The following is a 20,042-nucleotide window of genomic DNA, read 5'->3' as shown; positions in this document are numbered from 1 at the left end:
ACAGCAAGAAATAGCATCCCCTCCTGTCCATGGGCTCAAGCACTTTCAGAAGACAGGCACAGGTGTTCAAGTGGCTATAGCAACTTGATACTGAGGAAGAAGAGTGGATTTGGGGGAGATACACTTAGGGCCCAATTCCTGCAACTGCCAAATAGTGGGTCAGCAATTACCTTCTGTGAGCTTTTGTATCAGCATTTGGAAATGATGAGCCAGTCAGCAGCCCCGTTGCCTATGGACACACGTTACCCTATGCTTTCTGCCTACCAGCCCTCTTTCCACCTGACTGCAGCTACAAACACTTTCTTGTCTCATCCACACACTTTCAGGAAGCACATTACTGAGCTATTATTTTCTCTATTCCAGGTACCTGATGCATTTTTAAAATTCAGTAAGGATGAATTTTCAGATCCTCAGAAGAAACGATAGATAAGATCAACACCCAGAAATCACACACTGGTATCAGAACCATGTCAGGAAAGCAACATAGAGTCAATAGACTTGAGTTAAATCAGAATGCCCAACAAACTTTGGGAGAGTATAGGAAATTGAATGAGCTTAGAAGGCTATGCTAGAATTTTTAGAGTCCCCAGATTCCTTTGAGTGCTCTTAAGCAATTAGCTTCATCTCTTTGTACTTTGGATCTACATCAGTTAAACAGCAATAACACTTGATCCTTGAGAACACTGTGGAGATGAAAAGATTCCTCGTTTTATTTTTTTAAATAGATGTATTCATTGCCACTCAAAGAAAATGCCATATACAGACCCTAATGATAATCATATTGAGAAGCAACATGGTAATAATGCAAATATGCATGTAATGTTTCATATTTGTGGGCTTTCAGGGAAGATTTTTCTCAAATATTTCCCAGTGAATTGATACATATGGCCTATAAATATGTCCAAAAGCAATTTTCATCACTTGAACCACACATATCTCACTACAGAACTTTAAGAAAAATTCACTTAAAACTTTTATGGAGTCATAGTATTTTTTTAAAACAAAACATAATTCTCATTAAAGTCAATAGGAATTTGGTATAAAAAGTTAATAGCAGGATATAAACATATAGAATCTTATCAATAATATCTTTACAATCTGTTGGTCTGTTTGAGATGTGCCAAAAGCAGCCAGGACTTACTGATTTAGGTGATACTTTTGGATCTAACACTTTATATGTGTTTTTCTTTACTCAATTAGTAAATCTCATCTAAGATAATATTATCAAGAGGTTTCATTTAGCAGTGGCCAGCAATCACAGCCAAAGTAGATATTTTCATTTGAATTACTTGATTAAATGCTGTTTTAACTCTGTAGTTTATGATTGCAGTGGAAATATTTAATTTAAAAAATAAATGTGAGTAGGAGAAGCCTAGTCTCAGAGACATGATTCCTAAATGCAGTGGAAGGGACAGAATATCCATAAGCAAATACAAAGCACCATGACAATAAAAAGGGAAACTAAACTCAAGTTCTTGTGAAATCTCCAGGAAGAAAGAGGTCTATTCAGTTGGGAGACAGAAAAGGAGTGTGGATTTATTGGTTTAAGGAAAGCTTTGAGTTGGGAGAGTTGGAAGGATTGTCACTACAGAAAAAGCTTGAATAGGGAAGCCAGTATTTAGCCTAGCACTTAAGATACAGCTGGTTGTCCACGTTCTGCTTCTGAGCACTTTGCTTGGATGCCTAGCTCTGTTCCCAATTCCAGCTTCATTCCGATGCAGACCCTGTCAGTGTCCCTATGAACCACAGGGAGTCCCAGACTGAGTCCCTGGCTCCAGCCCCAGCCAATGAAGGCATTATAGCAGTGACCTAGCGCTGTTGTGTTCTCGCTCACTCTGTCTCTATTACATAAAATTTGTAAAAAATTAAGATATGGAAAATTATAAGAAATTAGAAAAATGAGTAGCATTCCTCTACTTTTTCTCCTAGCAGAGGAATACTGAATAATGGCATTAGAAAATAGATTAGATCCAACTTCTTACAGGTTCTGAGTACTAGACCAAATATTTTAAGTCAATTTGTAAGTCAAAGAGACTGATCATTATTGTTTCATTTTAAGCAGAGCATTGATCCTTTTTCATCATTCAACTTCTCACATCTAATTGCCCGTGGTTTTCATATTGAAGAACTTTCTTCCTAGAGCTTTATGTCACACCTCTGCCTTCGAGAAGAGCCTCATTCAGGTTCCCTGTCTCTTTTCCTACTGACAAGCACCCCAACCCCCACCCCCACCCATATGATCTCATCATCTCCTACCTTAAAACCCTTTATTTAGACCCTCTTCCCTACAGAATGATATCATGATTAGCATGGTATACAAGATCCATTGCCTTTTTTGGTTGTTTCAAGACAGAGTTGGGTTGTGGGTGGGGGCAGGAGACAAATGGAGATCTTTCATCCACTGGTTCGTTTGTAAACGGCCACAGCAGCCAGAATTGAACAGGATCAAAAACAGGAACTTCATCCAGGTCTCCTATGTGGCTGGTAAGGGCCCAATGACTTGGACAACCTTTTACTGCTTTTTCAGACACATTAGCATGGAGCTCAATTAGAAGAGGAGCAATTTGGATTCTAATCAACACTGACATGAAATGCTGGTTTTGCAGGCGGCAGCTCAACCCATTATCACAGCACCAGCCTCAACAATCAGGAGTTTCTGAACTTTACCTTCCTATCTACCCAGTAAGTTCCTTCAACAAATAATTCCTGGTCACTTATGTTTTGACCTGGAATTGCTCACTGTTTCATGAAACACCATTGCTGTTTCACAATCACCTGCTTCAGTGTGAGTAGCTCCCTGCCCAGAGAAGATACTCATTCTTGGAAACTCAGTTCAGTTGCCACTTCCTCCATGAAGACTTCCCAGAGAATTTCTGGTCCTGTCCCTCCTATTGAGTTAAAATTTCCTTTTCCTCTGCATAGCACTTTGGAAGAGCTGTGACCCTACGTGTCACATTCCTCAGTTTCTATTTATGTTACCATATGCTGCTATGCTGGGTAGTACTGTTTCTTATTGCTTTCTGTAAGCCTTAACACAGACACTCCACACATAAAACTTGGATAAACTTAATTCACAGAGTTTTATCATACTGATTTCCTGAAAGTATCTAAGGCAGTTGAGAGCATGGAGATTTAGAAAAAAGTGAACATGACGGTGATGTATTAGGTAAATTGGATGAGAGACTGCAGGTTTGGAAGGAGGGGGAGAAGGATGATGAGTTCTCCTTTGAACATGGGAAACATGCCTTTGGCATCCACGGCAATCAGGACCTGCTTTGGAGGCACAAGTGATTCTGATTAGACAGACACGGAGGATGAAGTCGTCCTTTTCACTTTCCAGGTCGAACACACCCATCTCGACTGATAACTTCCTCCAGGGCAACTCTGAACTCTAGCCCTGTCTCTTCCAAATATTGCCAAAAGCCCAAGCTTACATTGGACACACGTTCAGGTCCTACATTTTTGGACATGTGTGAGCTCAGGGAGCTGAAAACAGAAAGTGATTTGCAACCTGGCAATGGATGAAGAGCAACTGACAGGACGACCAGGATTGTCTTTGTTATTATTGCCTTCTTTAAGCTCAGGTCTGTTTATTGTTATTGTCCTGTCCTCTTCACTGACGCTCAATTCATGTCCGCATTGCAAGTGTGAGAGGAAACCTGGTAAAAGTTCCCACAGTGAGATTTCAGCCTCCATAACTGATGCATCCTGAGATACAACACGACATCTGGTAGATATTGGAGATGCTGTCCATCCTGCCTCAAAGTATGTTTGAGCAGGCAGGCTTCTCACTGACTAGAAGGCTATAGAACATGGGAAGTTGCAAAGGGGCAAGTCAGGCCTGTTACCAGCCATGGATCTTAGCATTCCAGTGGTTTCCTTGACTCAGCTCAGTGTAGCCTATTCCCCATCTTGGCCTTTGCCATTGAATGCTGCACTCTGGCCTGTCCCTGCCCTTCCCTAGTCCCAACAATCCCTGGTAAGTGCTGCAGCCTAGCCCTGACCAGTCTGCTTCCATCCCTGGCTCATGCAAACTGGTAGGTGTGATAACTTAGTCCTGCATGACCCACACTCCAGCCTGGCTCCGGCATATGTCAGTGGGAGTCCTGCCAGGTAGACCCCTAGCCCTAGCTTTAGAGTGTGCTGGTGAGTGGTGATCGATGGTGATCCACGCCAACTAGCCCAGCTCAGGTCTCTCATGTGGGTTAGTGCGTTGATCTGACCCTTAAAGGTCCTCCAGCATCTTCCCTCTAAAGCATTCAGTCTCAGCACCCCCACTTGCCTGCCAGTATAGTGGTCTTGTCAATGGAAGTCCCTCAGAAGTCATTCTTTGCCTGCAACATATTCCCTCATCAGTCTTCCCTCTTACACATTTCTCTACCCACTTCCCTAATCAATCCACAGACCACACACATGTAGAAATCCCCAGGATTGCTTCCCTTGCTTGAACACGCAGCCCTAGGCCTCCACACACCCCTTCTGGTGCCATCCTCCAAATCACACACCCGTGGTATCATCCTCCAGAACCCCACAAGCCCACACCCACAGGCATCCACAAGCATACCTTTATTTGTGTTTTCCTGATATTTGTATACATACTTGTATTTTCCTGATAGCTAGGGAGCCTGAGCATTTTTTAAAATCATTATTTAATATGCCTATTGGCTACTTGATTTATTCTTTTGAAAAATGTCTGTTCATTTCCTTAGCCCATTTTTTCACTGGGTTGTTTGTTTTGCTGTTGTTGAGTTCCTGAAGCTCTTTGTAAATCCTGGATATAAATTTCCTATTGGTTGTGTAGTGTGCAAAGATTTCCTCTGATTCTGTTATTTCTTTGTTTATCATTTCCTTTGCTATACAGAAGCTTCTTAGTTTGATGTAGTCCCATGTGTTTATTTTGGCTTTTACTGCTTATGCTTTCAGTAACTTTTCTAAAAAGTCCTTACCAATAACCATATCTTCCACAGTGCTTCCTATGCTTTCCTCTAACACTTTGATGTTTTCTGAGTGCGATTTAGGTCCCTGTTCCACTTAGAGCTGATTTCTACATAAGGGGGGGAGGGGCGCAAGGTGTTGCTTCTTACTTCTGCAGGCTACTATCCAATTGTCTCAATAGCATTTGTTCAGCAAACTTCTTCCCTGAATTACTTTCAGTTCTCTTTTCAGAAATTAGTTGACGATACATGTGTGAGCTCCCTTCTGGACTTCTATTCTGCTTCTTTCTGATCTTGCTGTCTAATTCTGTATCAGTACCAAACTGTTTTGATGACCGTTGCACTGTAGTATGCCTTGAGCTCTGGAATTGTGATTTCCCCAGATTTATTTTTATTCCTCAGGAAATCCTTGCTGCTTTTAGTCACAGCTGGCTTGGTGGGGATTGTGCTGAATTATCAGAACCTTGCTGTAGTCCCATAACTTTCAAGGATTATTAGTGATTACATCACTATCAGAGAAAGAGCAAGGAAAGCTGAAAAGAAAGAGGAAGGGTGGTGGATAAAGCTGCTAGTGAAATGAGGCTTCACACAAGGAAAAAGAACATAGAATTGAAAAGAAAGTGTAGGAGAGGAGGAACTATGGAAAAGAGAGACCAAGCAAGCCTTGGTTATGGAACAATGACAAATTATGAAGTCTACCTTAATCTTATGGTTAAGAAGAAAAGCCCTAAGAGTCACAACAAAGATGGTCCCTTTCTTAAAATCCCATTTGAAAATCAATAGAGGTTATCAATGTAAAGTATCCAACTATGGAGTTGCTACAACACTAGAATGATCAAAACCAAACTAGAGCTTTGAAGGGAGTGTGAGAAAAGACAGATGTAAATGAGAAAAAAATAACAAGAGAAAAGGCAGTGCAGGGGAAGCCTGCGCAAAAGCCAGAAACTGAACACAAACTGGGATGTTTGTTTTATGAAGTATTAATAACTCACAAAGGGTTATTTGTCATTGTTGAATGTAGGAATTTATTATCCTCTATTAACAAGAGACCAAAATGTCTAGAGTCATTGGCTCAGAGTGTTTGTAAAATGTGCCTTCATTCAGAGGACAGTGACCCAAATTAACAGGCGGTCTCATTGTGAAAGGGGAGAGGGAAGGGCCCTAAATCTGCCAGTTCCCATGCTCACCTTCCTGCTAATGGCTGGAGAGCTCCTCTGGGGTCGCAGGGACACTTTGAAGTCAGGGAAGTTTTGCATGGAGATGGAGGAGTGGCTCTGGGAAACAGAATGAGAATTTATTAGCAGGACCTTTGGGGGGTTTCATATGAAAGCCCTAAATTAACTTTTAATGCTTATGAAATTCTGTGCTGTCACCCACTGTCTTAACTTTATTGCTTTGGTGTTTGCGGAACCTTATCCATCTCAAGGATGGACTAATCTCTGATCTTGGCAATTTCATTAAAATAACACAGGAAAAAATTGTATGCACCAAACTGCAGGATGAGACTGAAAAAAGCAAAAAAGTGGGCATGATCACCCACTTTCCACACGGCTAAGGGAAAAGAAATGCCTGTATGATCTGGGATTTTGTAAACCATTGAGAATACATGTGTTGAGGGAGGCTCATTTTTTCCAAACACTGCTCTTCTAGTCTTGACGCCACAGACAAGCTCCCTTCCTGGCTAGTTCTAGCTCCGACTTCATGCCATTAGCCATGGCTCCATGCACTCTGAACCCACTAGGTTGCCCTGCTGCTAAATTCCTGCATCTCAATCTGGCTGTCACTTTTCAGGGAGCTTCTAAGCACAGATGTAGGTAGACACTCCTCTCAAGATTCCTGAGCTCCTTCTGCCTTCTCATTTTGTACTACATGCCCACCATTTCTCAATAGCCTGTCCACCTGTCTCTTCTCAAACAAAACGTGTTCTGGAAACCACCCCCATGGACTGCTGGCTGCTATCTCCTCAGCATTCTGTTCACTGTGCAGCAATCAGAGTACTTTCTGAATTAAGAGATGAATGAAGTTTTATCAGATGTTGATTCTGAAACACGTGTTCTCTTCGCTTTATCGGCTTCTCAAAGCCCTGACTGCTAGTGTTGACTAAATAGGATCAATGTTCTTTTAAAAAGTCATAACCCTGATCTCCACACACACATGTTCTCCCTGTGATTCCTTGTGACACTGTCTTTTTTTAAAGAAGACTGATATGCACACATTGTATATAAGCATGAGCTGCAATGGGATATTTTGATACACAGGCTTAACATGAAATGTTCAAAACAAATTACACATATCTAGCTCCTTAAACTTCATCACATCTTTATCATGAAAACATTCAAAATTTTTTCTTCTAGCTACGTCAATGTGAGCTCATTATTGCTCTCTAGTCACCTTACTTTAAGCAATGATGTCTCTGCTGTACCGCCTTCTAATGGGCAAAACATAGCACTTATTTATACTCTTTTCATTCATCATGAAGCATACCTAGGAAATCTTAATTTACCTATGAGAATATTGAAGCCCAGAGCATTGAGATGGCTTGTTCTTAGATCACAGTTTACCCTTAGGAAGTCAGTCATCATTAATAATGAATAATTAAGTAACTGTTTATATCCAAATGTGTATATTTAGGAGCTGTATCTTCCAAATGGATTTTCACTTACAAGAAGGCAGACTGACTGGACATGAAGTAGCTCTCATATAAAGCCATCTTACAATTTAAAAGTATGTCAACCCTATAGCAGGTGAATTTCATTTTTCTTTAGGCATAAAATGAGTAGAGGAGAAAGATCCTGAAAAGGAGAAGTGGAGAGCTTAGTTTTTGTTTGCTTGCTTGCTTGTTTGTTTCAAATCCAAATGACTTTTGTTAAAGTTTCAAACGTTTGGCAATCATGGGCAGAAATATCTCCACTTCCTGTTCCCACGGTGCTTACTAAGGTTTTGTTCTTGCTATGCTTAGGATCTTCTTTGTAAGCAGTGAATTCCTGCATCGCTACATTCTGAACTCAGACAGTTTATTTTTGTGCTCAATATGTAGTTCTGGAAGATTTTTTAAATGCACATGAAACAGTAGCTTTGAATTCAGAATGTAAGCCCCGGCACATCGAATGGCATGTACTAGCGTGAATGCCAAATGGAAGTTCTATGGGATATCTTTCAGGTATTCCTCCAAATTTCGCTGTAACTCTAGATACATCATTTAACCTGTCAGGAACTTGGCTTCCTGATCAGGAGTGTGGCACTAAGGATTATCCTAGTTACACCTACAATGTGAAAATTGAGAGAGGAGATTCCAAAGTTCTGGCCAATGCCTGACATACAAAGTACCTACTGAACGATCATCATTCCTCCATTCTTCTGATTTCAGCCTTCTCAACCCACACTGCAGTTCAACTCTCACCTGCCATCATCAACAAGCTCTCCTGGAAGGCTCATTCTTTACACATAGCACATCGCAGACACCTGGTCACAGCCCTGCCTCTGATGTCAGAATGAGAGGTGGACAAAAGCATAGAACTCATCTTATGTCTTACCTTTGGTTTGCTTTTGGTTTTGTTGATTGGGTTGCTTTGTTCCACAAAAAGTTTTTCAAGTAAATTTTCTTCATGACACAGGTCTCAAGAGCTAGAAATGAAAATATAACCAAAACTCAGAGGCAGAAGAAGAAAAGAAAATGTACTATCATGTGGCAAACCCAGACTTGCATGGCACCCTGAGAATGGGATACATCCTACCTGCCTATAGAGCAAGCTAAGCCACTCTTCTCCATAACATGTGGAAAGCACACTATGAGTCTTACTACCAGCAGGGACTCTAACAGGGGGAATCAGTATCGCGTCTAACATCCTTACCCTTCAGAAGGAAGTTTACCTTCACCACCCACTAAGCATGAGCGCTGTCCTCCAGGCATTTCCCACAAATTCCAGTGACCAAATAACTTTGGCACTGTTGACCACACACCCAGGTGGTGCTACGTATATAAGCCTTATAACAGCAACTAATGAATCACTCCCTTTGGTTCTATAAAGCGCAAAGCCAAGGTTGTCTCCGGTACCCAGCATGAGCCATGGGCCCAACACAGAGCAGCCACAAGTTAAAGTCTTAGCAACTTTGGTCTGTATTTCTTTGCTCATTCACATTTAGATATCACAATTCTCACAATGCTTTACATTTCCTAAAATGTTTCCATATTCATTGCTTTATTTAACCCTAATAAAATCTATGTTAGTGGATAGAAATTATTTAGCATATTTTTCTTTTTAATAGAACATGATTTTAGATATATAGAAAACATTGCACATTTTTATGAATTACTATATTGATGCTTCTAAGCATGTAAACACTAAAATATTCAACCAGTGTCAACATTTCCATCTCTTCAAACATTTATAATTTTTGTGTTAAAAACCTTCAAAATACTGGGACCGGCGCAGCAGCCTAGTGGCTAAAGTCCTCGCCTTGCATATTCTGGGATCCCAGATGGGTGCCAGTTCTAATCCCCACAGTCCCGCTTCACATCCAGCTCTCTGCCTGCGACCTAGGAAGGAAGTCAAGGATGGTCCAAAGTTTTGGATTCCTGCACCTGCATGGGAGACCCTGAAGAGGCTCCTGGCTTTGGATCGGCTCAACAACTGTTGCAGCCACTTGGGGAGTGAATCATTAGACAGAAGATCTTCCTTTCTGTCTCTCCTCCTCTCTGTATACCTGCCTTTCAATAAAAATAAATAAATAAACCTTTTTAAAAATTTTTCAAAATACAATCTTCTAGGATTTTTAAAAGACAAGTATATGATACATCTTCATTGTCTATAGTCCCTCCAGTGTGCAACAGGATCCTAGAGCTTCCTATCCCTATGTAACCATAGCTTAGCATCAACCTCATCTCATTATCCCCTAACCCCGCCCTCAGGCTCTGGAGATGGCCATTAGACTCAACGTCTCCACCAACATTTTTAGGTTCAACATTTGACTGAAAGCCTGTGGTCTTTCTGTGCTTGATTTATTTCACTTCAAATGCTCAATTCCATTTTCATTTGCATTACTGAAAATGACAAGATTTCAGCTTTTTTTTTTTTGTAGCTGAATAGTATCCAACTGTATATATGTACCCTGTTTCCTTTGTCCATACATTGGTTGACAAGCCCTTAGGTTGTTTTCTTGGTTATTGTGAATAGTGCTACAATAAACCAGGCAGTATAACCATGTCTGCAACTGAATGTTTTCATTTCCTCACTACATCTATCCAGCAGTGTGATTGTCATATTAAATGGTGGTTCTATTTTGGCTTTTTTCAGATACCTCCACAATGGCTTGTGTTAATTCACATTTCTCCAGCAGCATGCAAATGTGTCCTTTTCTACACACCCTCTCTAGCATTTGTTAGATTCTATGCTTTTTATAATAAGAAATATAACTAATACCTGACATACCCTTATGGGTTTGATTTCACTTCCCTGATGCTTATTGAAGTCAAGTATCTTTTTGTACACCAGTTAGTCATTTGTATATCTTCTTTTGTGAGGTGTCTATTTAAGTCTACTGCCCATTTTTAAACTGGATTATTTGATTTTTTTTTTGCCCTGTGCTGTTTAGGTTACTCATATACTTGGGTTATTGATCTTTTATCAAATATAAAATTGAAATATTCCCATTTGTGTATTTTGTCTATTCATTCTTTGATCAATTCTTTGATGTGCAGAGGTTCTTAGCTGAAATTCCATTATTCTATGTTTGCTTTGGTTTCCTGTACTTTAGAGATCTGATCCAAAATCTTACACACTCCACTGTCCTGAAGTGTCTCCCCTGTGTTTCCTACTTCTACTTCTGAAGTTTCAGCTCTTATTCTTAGGTTTTTAATCCCTTTTGAGTTGCATTTTGCATGTGGTAAAACAGAAAGGTCTCATGTGATTCTTGTGCTTATGAGTATCCAGTTTCCCCAGTACTATTGATTCAAGAATGTCTTTTTTATTTTCCAACACATGCTCTTAATACTTTTAGTTACCTCTAAGGTATTTATTCTTTCCCATGACTTTATATGTCTGTTTTTACACCATTACCATGCTTTTTTACTTGCTGTAGTTTTGGAATATATTTTAAAGTCAGATAGCATAAGACCTCTTGCTTTGTTTTTTTTTTCTCAATATTGCTTTCACTATTTAGATCTTTGGCAGTTGCATTAAAGTTTTAGTGGTGTTTTATCTGGTTCTGTAAAAAAGTTGGGATTTTGATACAAATTTCATTGCATCTGTAGATACCTTTAGATAGTACAAACATTTCAATAACACTATGCGTCCAATCCATCAACATGATGATCTTTCCTTTTTTTGGTATTTTTTATATGTCTTTAATCAACGTTATAGTTTAATTATAGACATTTCACTTCTCTGGTCACATTCACACACACACACACACACATATATATATATATGTTTATTTTGGTAGCTCTTGGAAATAGAGCTGCTTTCTTGATTTTGTTCTCAGATACTGCAGTATTAGCACTTAATGATGTAAATTGACTTTGTACATGTCATTTGTCATTTGTGTAAATTGACTTTGTATCCTATGGCTTTGCTGAATTTATTTATTAGTTTTAATAATTTCTGGTAGAGTCTTGGTGCTTTCTAAATAAGAGAACATTAGCTTAATAGAGTGACAATTTGACTTCATTACATTCAATTTGAATGCTAATTGCTCCGACAAGGATTTCCAGAACGCTGCTGGAACCCTGCACCAGCATGGGAGACCTGGAAGAAGCTCTTGGCTCCTGGCTTTGGATTGGCTCAGCTCTGACAGTTGCAATCACTTGGGGAGTGAACCAGTGGATGGGAGACCCTTCTGTCTGTCTTTCCTCTGTAAATATGACTTTTCAATAAATACACAAATCTTTTTAAAAATAGACTTCAACTTATTTTCATTCAACATGGTGCTAGCTGTTGGCTTCTTATATATGGTTTTTATTATAATGTGTTCAGGTGTATCTATGCCTAATTTATTTAGTTTTTATCATGAAGAACTGCTGAGTTTTGTCAAATGAATCTTTTGTATCTTTTGGCTTATTATATGCTTTCAATCCTTCTTTTTGTTCATGTGTTGTGTCATATTCATTGACTTACAAAGATTAGATTATCTGTATATGCCCAAGAAGATAAAATGGAATATACCCTGGATTTTATAGGCAAGAAAACCATGACAAGGTGATTGGAACCAAAACCCATTTTCCTGACTTCTAATATTGTGCTATCAAGTACTAGAAGGAGAGTAGGATGGAAAGTAGCACTATGCTACTAACTCTGTACTGTGAAATATGTATTTGTTCACTTTACATAAATAAAAGAAGTTATAAAAATTTTTGCCACACTGCCGAACGATTATAGCCCAACCAAAGAGTAAACATCTATTACTTATGTTGACCCTCCTTGTCATGAGTCAGTATAGTCAAGCAATGTTACCTTAGGTGAGACCATTCTTCAACTCTAGAACTGAGTACTGAGAGGGGAAGAGATACAAGCTAATTCTGCTTCTCAGAAATGGCTGGTGGATTAGATCACTACATGAAAACAAAATGTAGTAAAAACACCTGGCCAAGGACCTGCGCCTTCTGTAGTTCAGTTCTGTGCTCAGATTTCTAAAGACTTAATGCCACAGAGTGATGAGCTAAAAGAGACTTTAGAGATCTTACAATACAACCCCTTGGTTTTATAAATGCAGAAGGAACGCCAACTAAAAAGATAATCTTCTGCACTGCCCCACCACAAGTTAATGGCAGTATTGCGATTAAAACATAGAACTTCTAGCCTTATCACATTTCATTTTTAAGAATTCTCAAAGAGGTAGTATAAACCTGGATATTTTGGTCATGGGTTACACTTTCCCATCAGTGGTGTAGAACAAGAAAGGGGTTCAAAAGCTGTTAGCAAAAATGTACTTCAAAATAATCTTGTCTATGTAGCAACTTCACTTAGCATAATTCTTTTCTGGTTCACTTATGTGTTATGTTTCTACAGTTCACAACTTACCTTTCCCAAATGAGCAACAATTTCTCTTTCTATTCACTACTTAGGGACAGTGAGCTTGTCTCCAGCTTTCAAAAATTTAAATCATCCAATACAGTTTGATAGCTTACTAGGTATAAATTTGATTTAATTTTCAGTGTTTGTTTTAGGACTTAAAGTACACAATCAGCTTATCATATTCTACGCTTAAGTGGTATTCTGGTACTTCACACAAAGTATAAGAGCTTTATAGTGATAATCTTAGCTTACTCCCTTCTAGGTTATTATTGCCTTCATTTTCTACTACATATACGTACATATACGACTATACCTAATTCTAATACATGTACTTACTTCTACATATATTATTATTATTAATTATATTAAATTATACAAGTTGTAAGTAATAGGGGAACACATACAGTAGTCGTTTTTAGAAGCTCTTTGTTCTTTTCTACAGAATTGTTTTTCCACCTGGTTTCATCTTCCTTAGTTCTGAAATTTTTAAATGGTTCTTGAACATAGGTCTGAGGCTCACTATTTCAGATTTATACAGTGGAAGGAGTCCTTATCTCATCTTTATTTCTGAAATGTAATTTGATTGGGTGTAAAATTCGGGTTGACCAGCTTTATTATGTATGTAATGTTTTGCTATGTTCTCCTGTCTTCTTGCTTGCGTAAGGAATCGATGAGAAGTCTGCTGCATTCTTTTTCCCTGTTGCTTTTCTTTGGTTGTTTGTAAGACTTCTTTTGTATCAAGTTTTTGAAAATGCTACTGTAATGTGACTTTACACGGGTCTCTTTTGGTTTCTCATCCATAGAGTTTCATCCTAAGAGAAGAAAGCTTTTACTTCCTTGTCTCACAAATAAAACTGGCTGGGTTGGTGGCTTAACAGTGATGAGTCAGAGTCCAAATTCCATACACTTGTCCAACTCTTCCAATTCAGTGTTTGTTGATCGTCTTAGATTTTTCCATTTAATCAACTTTGGGGAATATTTGTCCTTGGTCCTTTTCATTTCAGAATCCTGTATTTTATACTTTGAAGTTTTCTCATACGTCACTGACACACCAATCTATATTCCTTTTCGTTTTTTTCTCTGCTGATTTACTTTGCATCACTACCACCGCTGTCTATTCAAATTAATTAATATATTTTCTGCAATATCTAATCTTCCATTAACTCAGCATAGGAAATGTTTACCGTGGATATTAGAATTTTCACCTCTAAAGGTCTGGTTTGGATTGAAAAAAAAAAACAAATGCATCTCTGCATATCATGTTTAATATGCCCTCTAACTTTTTTTTAAAGGCACTGTTAACCTAACAGAGTAAAAGACAGAGTGCAGGGTGAGGGAGGGGGAGCACTCAATTTCATGGGTCCACTCAGAACTATTCACTACAATGGCTAGTCGTGCACATAGGTGACAGGAATGCAATCACCTTGAGCCTTCATAGCTGCTTGGCAGGGACTCGTTAGCAGGGACATAAAGGAAAGAGCTGCAATCAGCTATCAAGTCAAGTATTCTGATATAGGAAGCGGTCATTGTAACCAGCATCTTAACTGCTCCGGTACATGCCTACGTGGTCTTCTAGTTTTCAGAGATTTAACGTCCTCATCTGGTAACTCTGACGTCTGGATCCGTCTCAGCCAATTTCAATGGATTCATTTTTATCTTTATTTTAAGCTTGATTCCTTTAGTTCTGTTTGGGATTTTTTTTTTTTGCTTTGTTTGTATGCCTGATAAATTTCATTAGATCAAAGATTTCATTGTAAGGTTTGGTTTTTACTTGGCTGAAAATGTTTGTATTTTTAGAAACATTTAAGAGCATTGTTCAGAAACACAGTTGATTTTTTTTTGTAATCATAATAATGCTTGCATCTCTTCTGGAGATTTGTTAGGTGGAAACAGAGCTGCAGCTAGATGGAAGCTATCAGTATGTAAGACTAAAGCAACACTCACATGAGAATGCTTGCAAAAATCCTGTGAATCATGAGGTTTTTCCAATCTTGCCGAAGGGAACAGGCTCAGAAACTTTCTAAGTGCTCAAGGGAGACATTGTGTGGGTCTCTGGCTACCTCCCTGGAAGCTCTGCTTTCTTTACAGCTCTTCTAGTGAGTTCCAGCTACGCTGCTCTCAGTTCTATTTCTCCAACTATTTGTCTCTAGACCCACTCCCCTTTCCTTATCACTGCTTATTACATGATTTTGTTGTTTGTTTTCCATTACTCATAAATCGCTGCCTTTATTTGCTTGGTACCCTGTTTGGTAAAACACTAGAGTTTCATATATTTTTTTCTCTCTCTTTTAAAAAAAACTTCAGTTGCTGCAAGTGGAATGTGCATCCAGTCATTGCTACATTGCCTTAACCAGAAGCAGATGATCTCTCATATACTTTAAGCTTATTTTTTCTTAGGTTTTGATCAATTTGGTGTTGAAAATTCAATATATCATCATGAACAGTAATTACAGATATACACTTTTTTTTTTCTGTTAGCAGTAGAAATTCTCCCGTAATTTTAATCTAAAATAATGTTAAGCTCCATTTTTAAAATGTTTTTTTGGTACAAATGAAGACCTCAAACAATGATTTATTTTCTTTTTGTGGGCCAAGTTTAAATCCATTATTAATTCAAGATTTATATAGAAAGCTTTTCTCCTAATGTTTCAAATTTCTCTTTTGGAACGTAATGATTAAGGCTTAAGCACAAAAATGAAAAGTAACAATATCTTTAGATTTATTTTCTTCGGTTTGGCTTTATTAATAGTGCGTTTTTTTCAATATGTTTTAACAATGTTGGGAAAACATAGCAACTACTGAATATTTTTAGGTCTTATTTGCCATAACACCATCTTCTGGAATACTTTGGATTCATCTGAATTGTTAAAATGTGGCACTAGTCATCCCTGCTGTATTAAATTATATTTGTCAATAGCCATGAGAATGCCAGTTGAGTACTCAATTTTGTTACATGTAAAACATCTTCAGAAATATTTTCCAAGTGAAATGTCTTTACAACTAGGAGTACAAATCTTATTTGATATTCTGTGTTCTGTTTAATATTTTCTCTTCCAAAAATCAACATTGCAGAATGATATAGTGAAAGGTTACAATTTTTGCAAAAATATTCTTTAAAAAAGTTCCTTATAAGGATTCTTTAAATTGTAACCATTAAATTTATTTTAAAATATAATCATAGAATTCAGTAAAATTTGGTAGAATTCAAAATATTTAGATTTTTGATATTTTGGAATGGTACTTTTTCATACAATTGGTAAAAGATGATTTGAAAAGCTGATTGGGGTTGGCATTAGGGTATAATGGGTAAAGCTGCCACTTCAGTGATGGCATCCCACTTGGATATTGGATCATGTCCTGGCTGCTCCAAGGCTTCTAATCCAACTCCATGTTAATGACTGGGGAAAGCAAAGAAGACAGCCCTTAAACTTGGGCCCTCTCACCCCACTGGCAGACCACAATGAAGTTCCCAGTGGCTGGCATCATCCTGGCTTAATCCTGGACATTATAGCCATGTATGGAGTGAACAAGCAGTATGTTAAATTCATACAACCAAACAAATGCTTCAAAAAATTGTTTTCCATGGGGCCAGGGCAGTGGCTAATTCTCCACCTGGGATGCTGACAGCCCACATACGGGCAGTGATTTGTGTCCTGTCTGCTCTACTTCCCAATCAAGCTCCCTCATTATGGCCTGGGGAAATATTGGAGGATGACCCAAGTTTTGGGGCCCTTGCATCCATTTGGGAGATGCTGAAGACACCTCAGGCTCCTGGATTCAAATCCACTCAGCTCAGGCTGTTATGGAATGAACCAGCAGATGGAAGATCTCTCCCTCTGCCTCTCCTTTACTCTCTGTAAAATGTTCCTTTCAAATACAAAAAAATGAAACTTGAAAAGAATGTCTGGTTAACACAAATTAAAAGTGTTTCAGGGTATTTGGCACCGTGGTTGCATTGCAATGTCTTGAGTCAGAAATAGTGCCTCTTGGGTTCTGAGCATCCTGTTGATTCAGGTCCTAAGAGGTTTTCCTTGGCTTCTGCCAACTCTGAGAAGGATTCCGCTTGAGTTCTGGGCTGCTGGCTTCAGCCTGTCCCAACCATCTGTGGTTGACATTTTGGGGGTGTGCCAGTGGAGAGAAGCTTCCTCTGTCTCTGTCTCTGCCTTTCAAATAAAATGGGAAAGAAAGTGCTGTAAACATCGGGACACAGTGCTGTAAACATCAGGACACTTGCCAGACTGGATTGTGGAATTGATTTTTTGTGACAATATGACAATTTTTGAAATATTTTTCAATAATAATTATCTAAGATATATAACACAAAGAAATACAGTTTTCACCTGACAATTTATTAAAGAAAACACACATGGAATCAATATTTAATAGAAAAAATAATTTTTCGATGACTCTAGTGATTTTCTTTTTATTCCACTCTATATCATTGTTGGGGGCTAACACATACAATAGGGCATGCGCCTTAGTGGTTGCAGAATGTTGAAGAAATTATTGTACAACTGAATTATTTTCTGTAGGATTTTATCAACAGAATTGACATGTTGCATTTCCAAGTATAGCTTTATCTTTTCATCGTGAAGATTTGAAACTTTCATTAAAAAATAGGTTCTGTCATCCTCAATGTGTCTTGAACATTTCACAAATGCATGTTTTCAACCAACTTTGTTATGAAGCATTACATCATTTTTTAAATATTTATTTTAATTTTATTTGAAAGGTGTGGCTATAGAGCGAGGAGAGAGGGAGAAAAAGAGAATCTTCCATCTACTAGTTTATGCCCCAAAAGGTCACAACAGCCAGAGATGATTCTATAAGAAACCCAGAAGCTTCCCTCAGGTCTCCCATGTGGGTACAGAGTTCCAAGGCCTTGTGTCATCCTCTCCTATTTCCTCAGGCCATAAACAGGGAACTGGATCAGAAGTAGAGCAGCCAGGACAGGAACTCCCATATGGGATGCTGGTGCCTCAGGCAGAATCTTAGCTCACCATACCACGTGCAAGCCCATACGCTAACTTTTTGAAGAATATGGCTTGAATGATGTAAAAACATAAAAAGAGTCAATGATTTTTCTCAATTCTGTCATTTTTATATCCAAGAGCCAGTATTTAACATACATATTATGCTTTTCCTTTAATACCAAAGTATGTGCTTCATTACAGAGTACACACTAATTGGAAACAATGTTATGATTGTTTCAATCTCAGAAAATGTCATTCAAAACTTCCTTTTCTAAAAAAATGTAAAGTGGAAGTAATTGTCTAATGAATTTCATAACTCAAATTTCTCTGTTGAAAGCAGAGCAAAAGATTAGTTTGCTTCAAAATTGAATTCTAGTAACAAAAATATAAGCTCTGTGTCTTAACTTTCCTATTAACAATAAAGCTTAGCATTTCACAGCATAAAAATGAGAAAACAGGAAGCAATAGGAAAGTCATTCCCAACTGCCATGTGTGTTTATCACATCTCTTGCAAGGAAATGTATTGTGACTCTATTCATAAGAATTAGGTTATTAATTATAATTGATGTCTTAATTAAAATTCTTATAGCACACTTATATTTTTGAGCCATTTTTTAATGTTCAATCTCCAAGTATTTATTGCCATGGCTGTACCAAAAATTTTATGTATTTCCATTTAATTAAAAATATTTTTAAATTTCCTTTATGATTTCTTGACATGAGGCTATTTGGAAATACATGTTTATGGGCCTGGCGTAGTAGCCTAATGGCTAAAATCCTCTCCTTGCCTTGCATGCGTCAGGATCCTATATAGGCACGAGTTTATGTCCTGGCTGCTCCACTTCCCTTCCAGCTCACTGCCTGTGACCCAGGAAAGCAGCCAGAGCCTTGGGACCCTGCACCTGTGTGGGAGAACCAGAAGCAACTTCTAGCTCCTGGCTTTGGTTTAGCTCAACTCTGGCCATTGTGGCCACTTGGGGAGTGAATCAGCAGAGAGAAGATCTTTGTCTCTCCTTTTCTTTGTAAATCTGATTTTCCAATAAAAAATGAATAAATCTTTAAAAAATACATTTTACCTTTGAAATGTCTGAGTATTTTCCAATACTGTTTCCATTAACTCTCTGTTTTCAATTCTAATTTAAATGTATCCTATTCACATGAAAACATAGTTTTTATAATTTCATTTTGTTTTTAGTTTTGCTTTATCACTGAGAAGGTGATACATTTTGGCTTTGTGTTTCATGTGCTGTGAGGAAAATACATGTAGGGATGAACATCTACCCAGCAGTTAAACTTCCTGCACCCCTCATCGGAGTACATGGGTTCAGTCCCCAGCTTCAGTTCTTGATCCCAGCTTCTTGCCAATGCAGAGCCTGGAAACAGTGGGTGGCTCAAATAGTTGGGTTCCTCCACTCACGTGGAAATGCTGTATTGGCTTCAGCTCTGGCTCGTCCGTGGCCATTGAGGGCCAACTGGAGAATGAACCAGTGAACAAGAGTGCACTAGCTCATACAGGGAAGCGTGTTTGTGTGTGTGTCTCACATAAATAACTTCTAAAAGAAAATAATTTGTATTGTGTTTCTGTTCAGTGAAGGACTAATTTAACACGAACTAACTGAACTCGATAGCATAGTTCAAATCTCTTACATCATTGCCAAATTTCGGTTCCTTGCTGCATCAGTTCCTGAGTATTTCGGTATCTGTCAATGATTGTGTCCCTATTTAGTGTTATTAGTTTTTACTTTATAATTCTGTGCTTCTGTGCACATATCTTATGACTTTTAAATCTTCAGTCTATTGCTTTTATAAGCTAGATAACTTTGACACTTCAAAAATCAGATTCCAGTGTCAAAGGACAAAATTTTCTACCACTGTTGGTTGCACACATATTATAAAAGTGTTTTGAGAAATCCATGCAATAAATGATTGTTTTCCTAAATCTTTAACTGTCTCATAGAAAGAGCATTTTCCTCTATTTTGTAATCAGATCTTATAAAAATGAATTTTTTTGTAGATGACTGAACATATACACATAAGTTTAAAGTGAGATGAAGGTAATTACACAGGGGGTGAGGTGGATGAAAGAGTGGGCTCTGCCCATTTGGAAGTCATCTGCACACATGGCC

Source organism: Ochotona princeps, chromosome 8 (genome assembly GCF_030435755.1).
Source record: "Ochotona princeps isolate mOchPri1 chromosome 8, mOchPri1.hap1, whole genome shotgun sequence".
In the NCBI taxonomy this organism is placed as follows: domain Eukaryota; kingdom Metazoa; phylum Chordata; class Mammalia; order Lagomorpha; family Ochotonidae; genus Ochotona; species Ochotona princeps.
The sequence above is the reverse complement of the archived record's forward strand: the minus strand, read 5'-3'. Positions refer to the sequence as shown.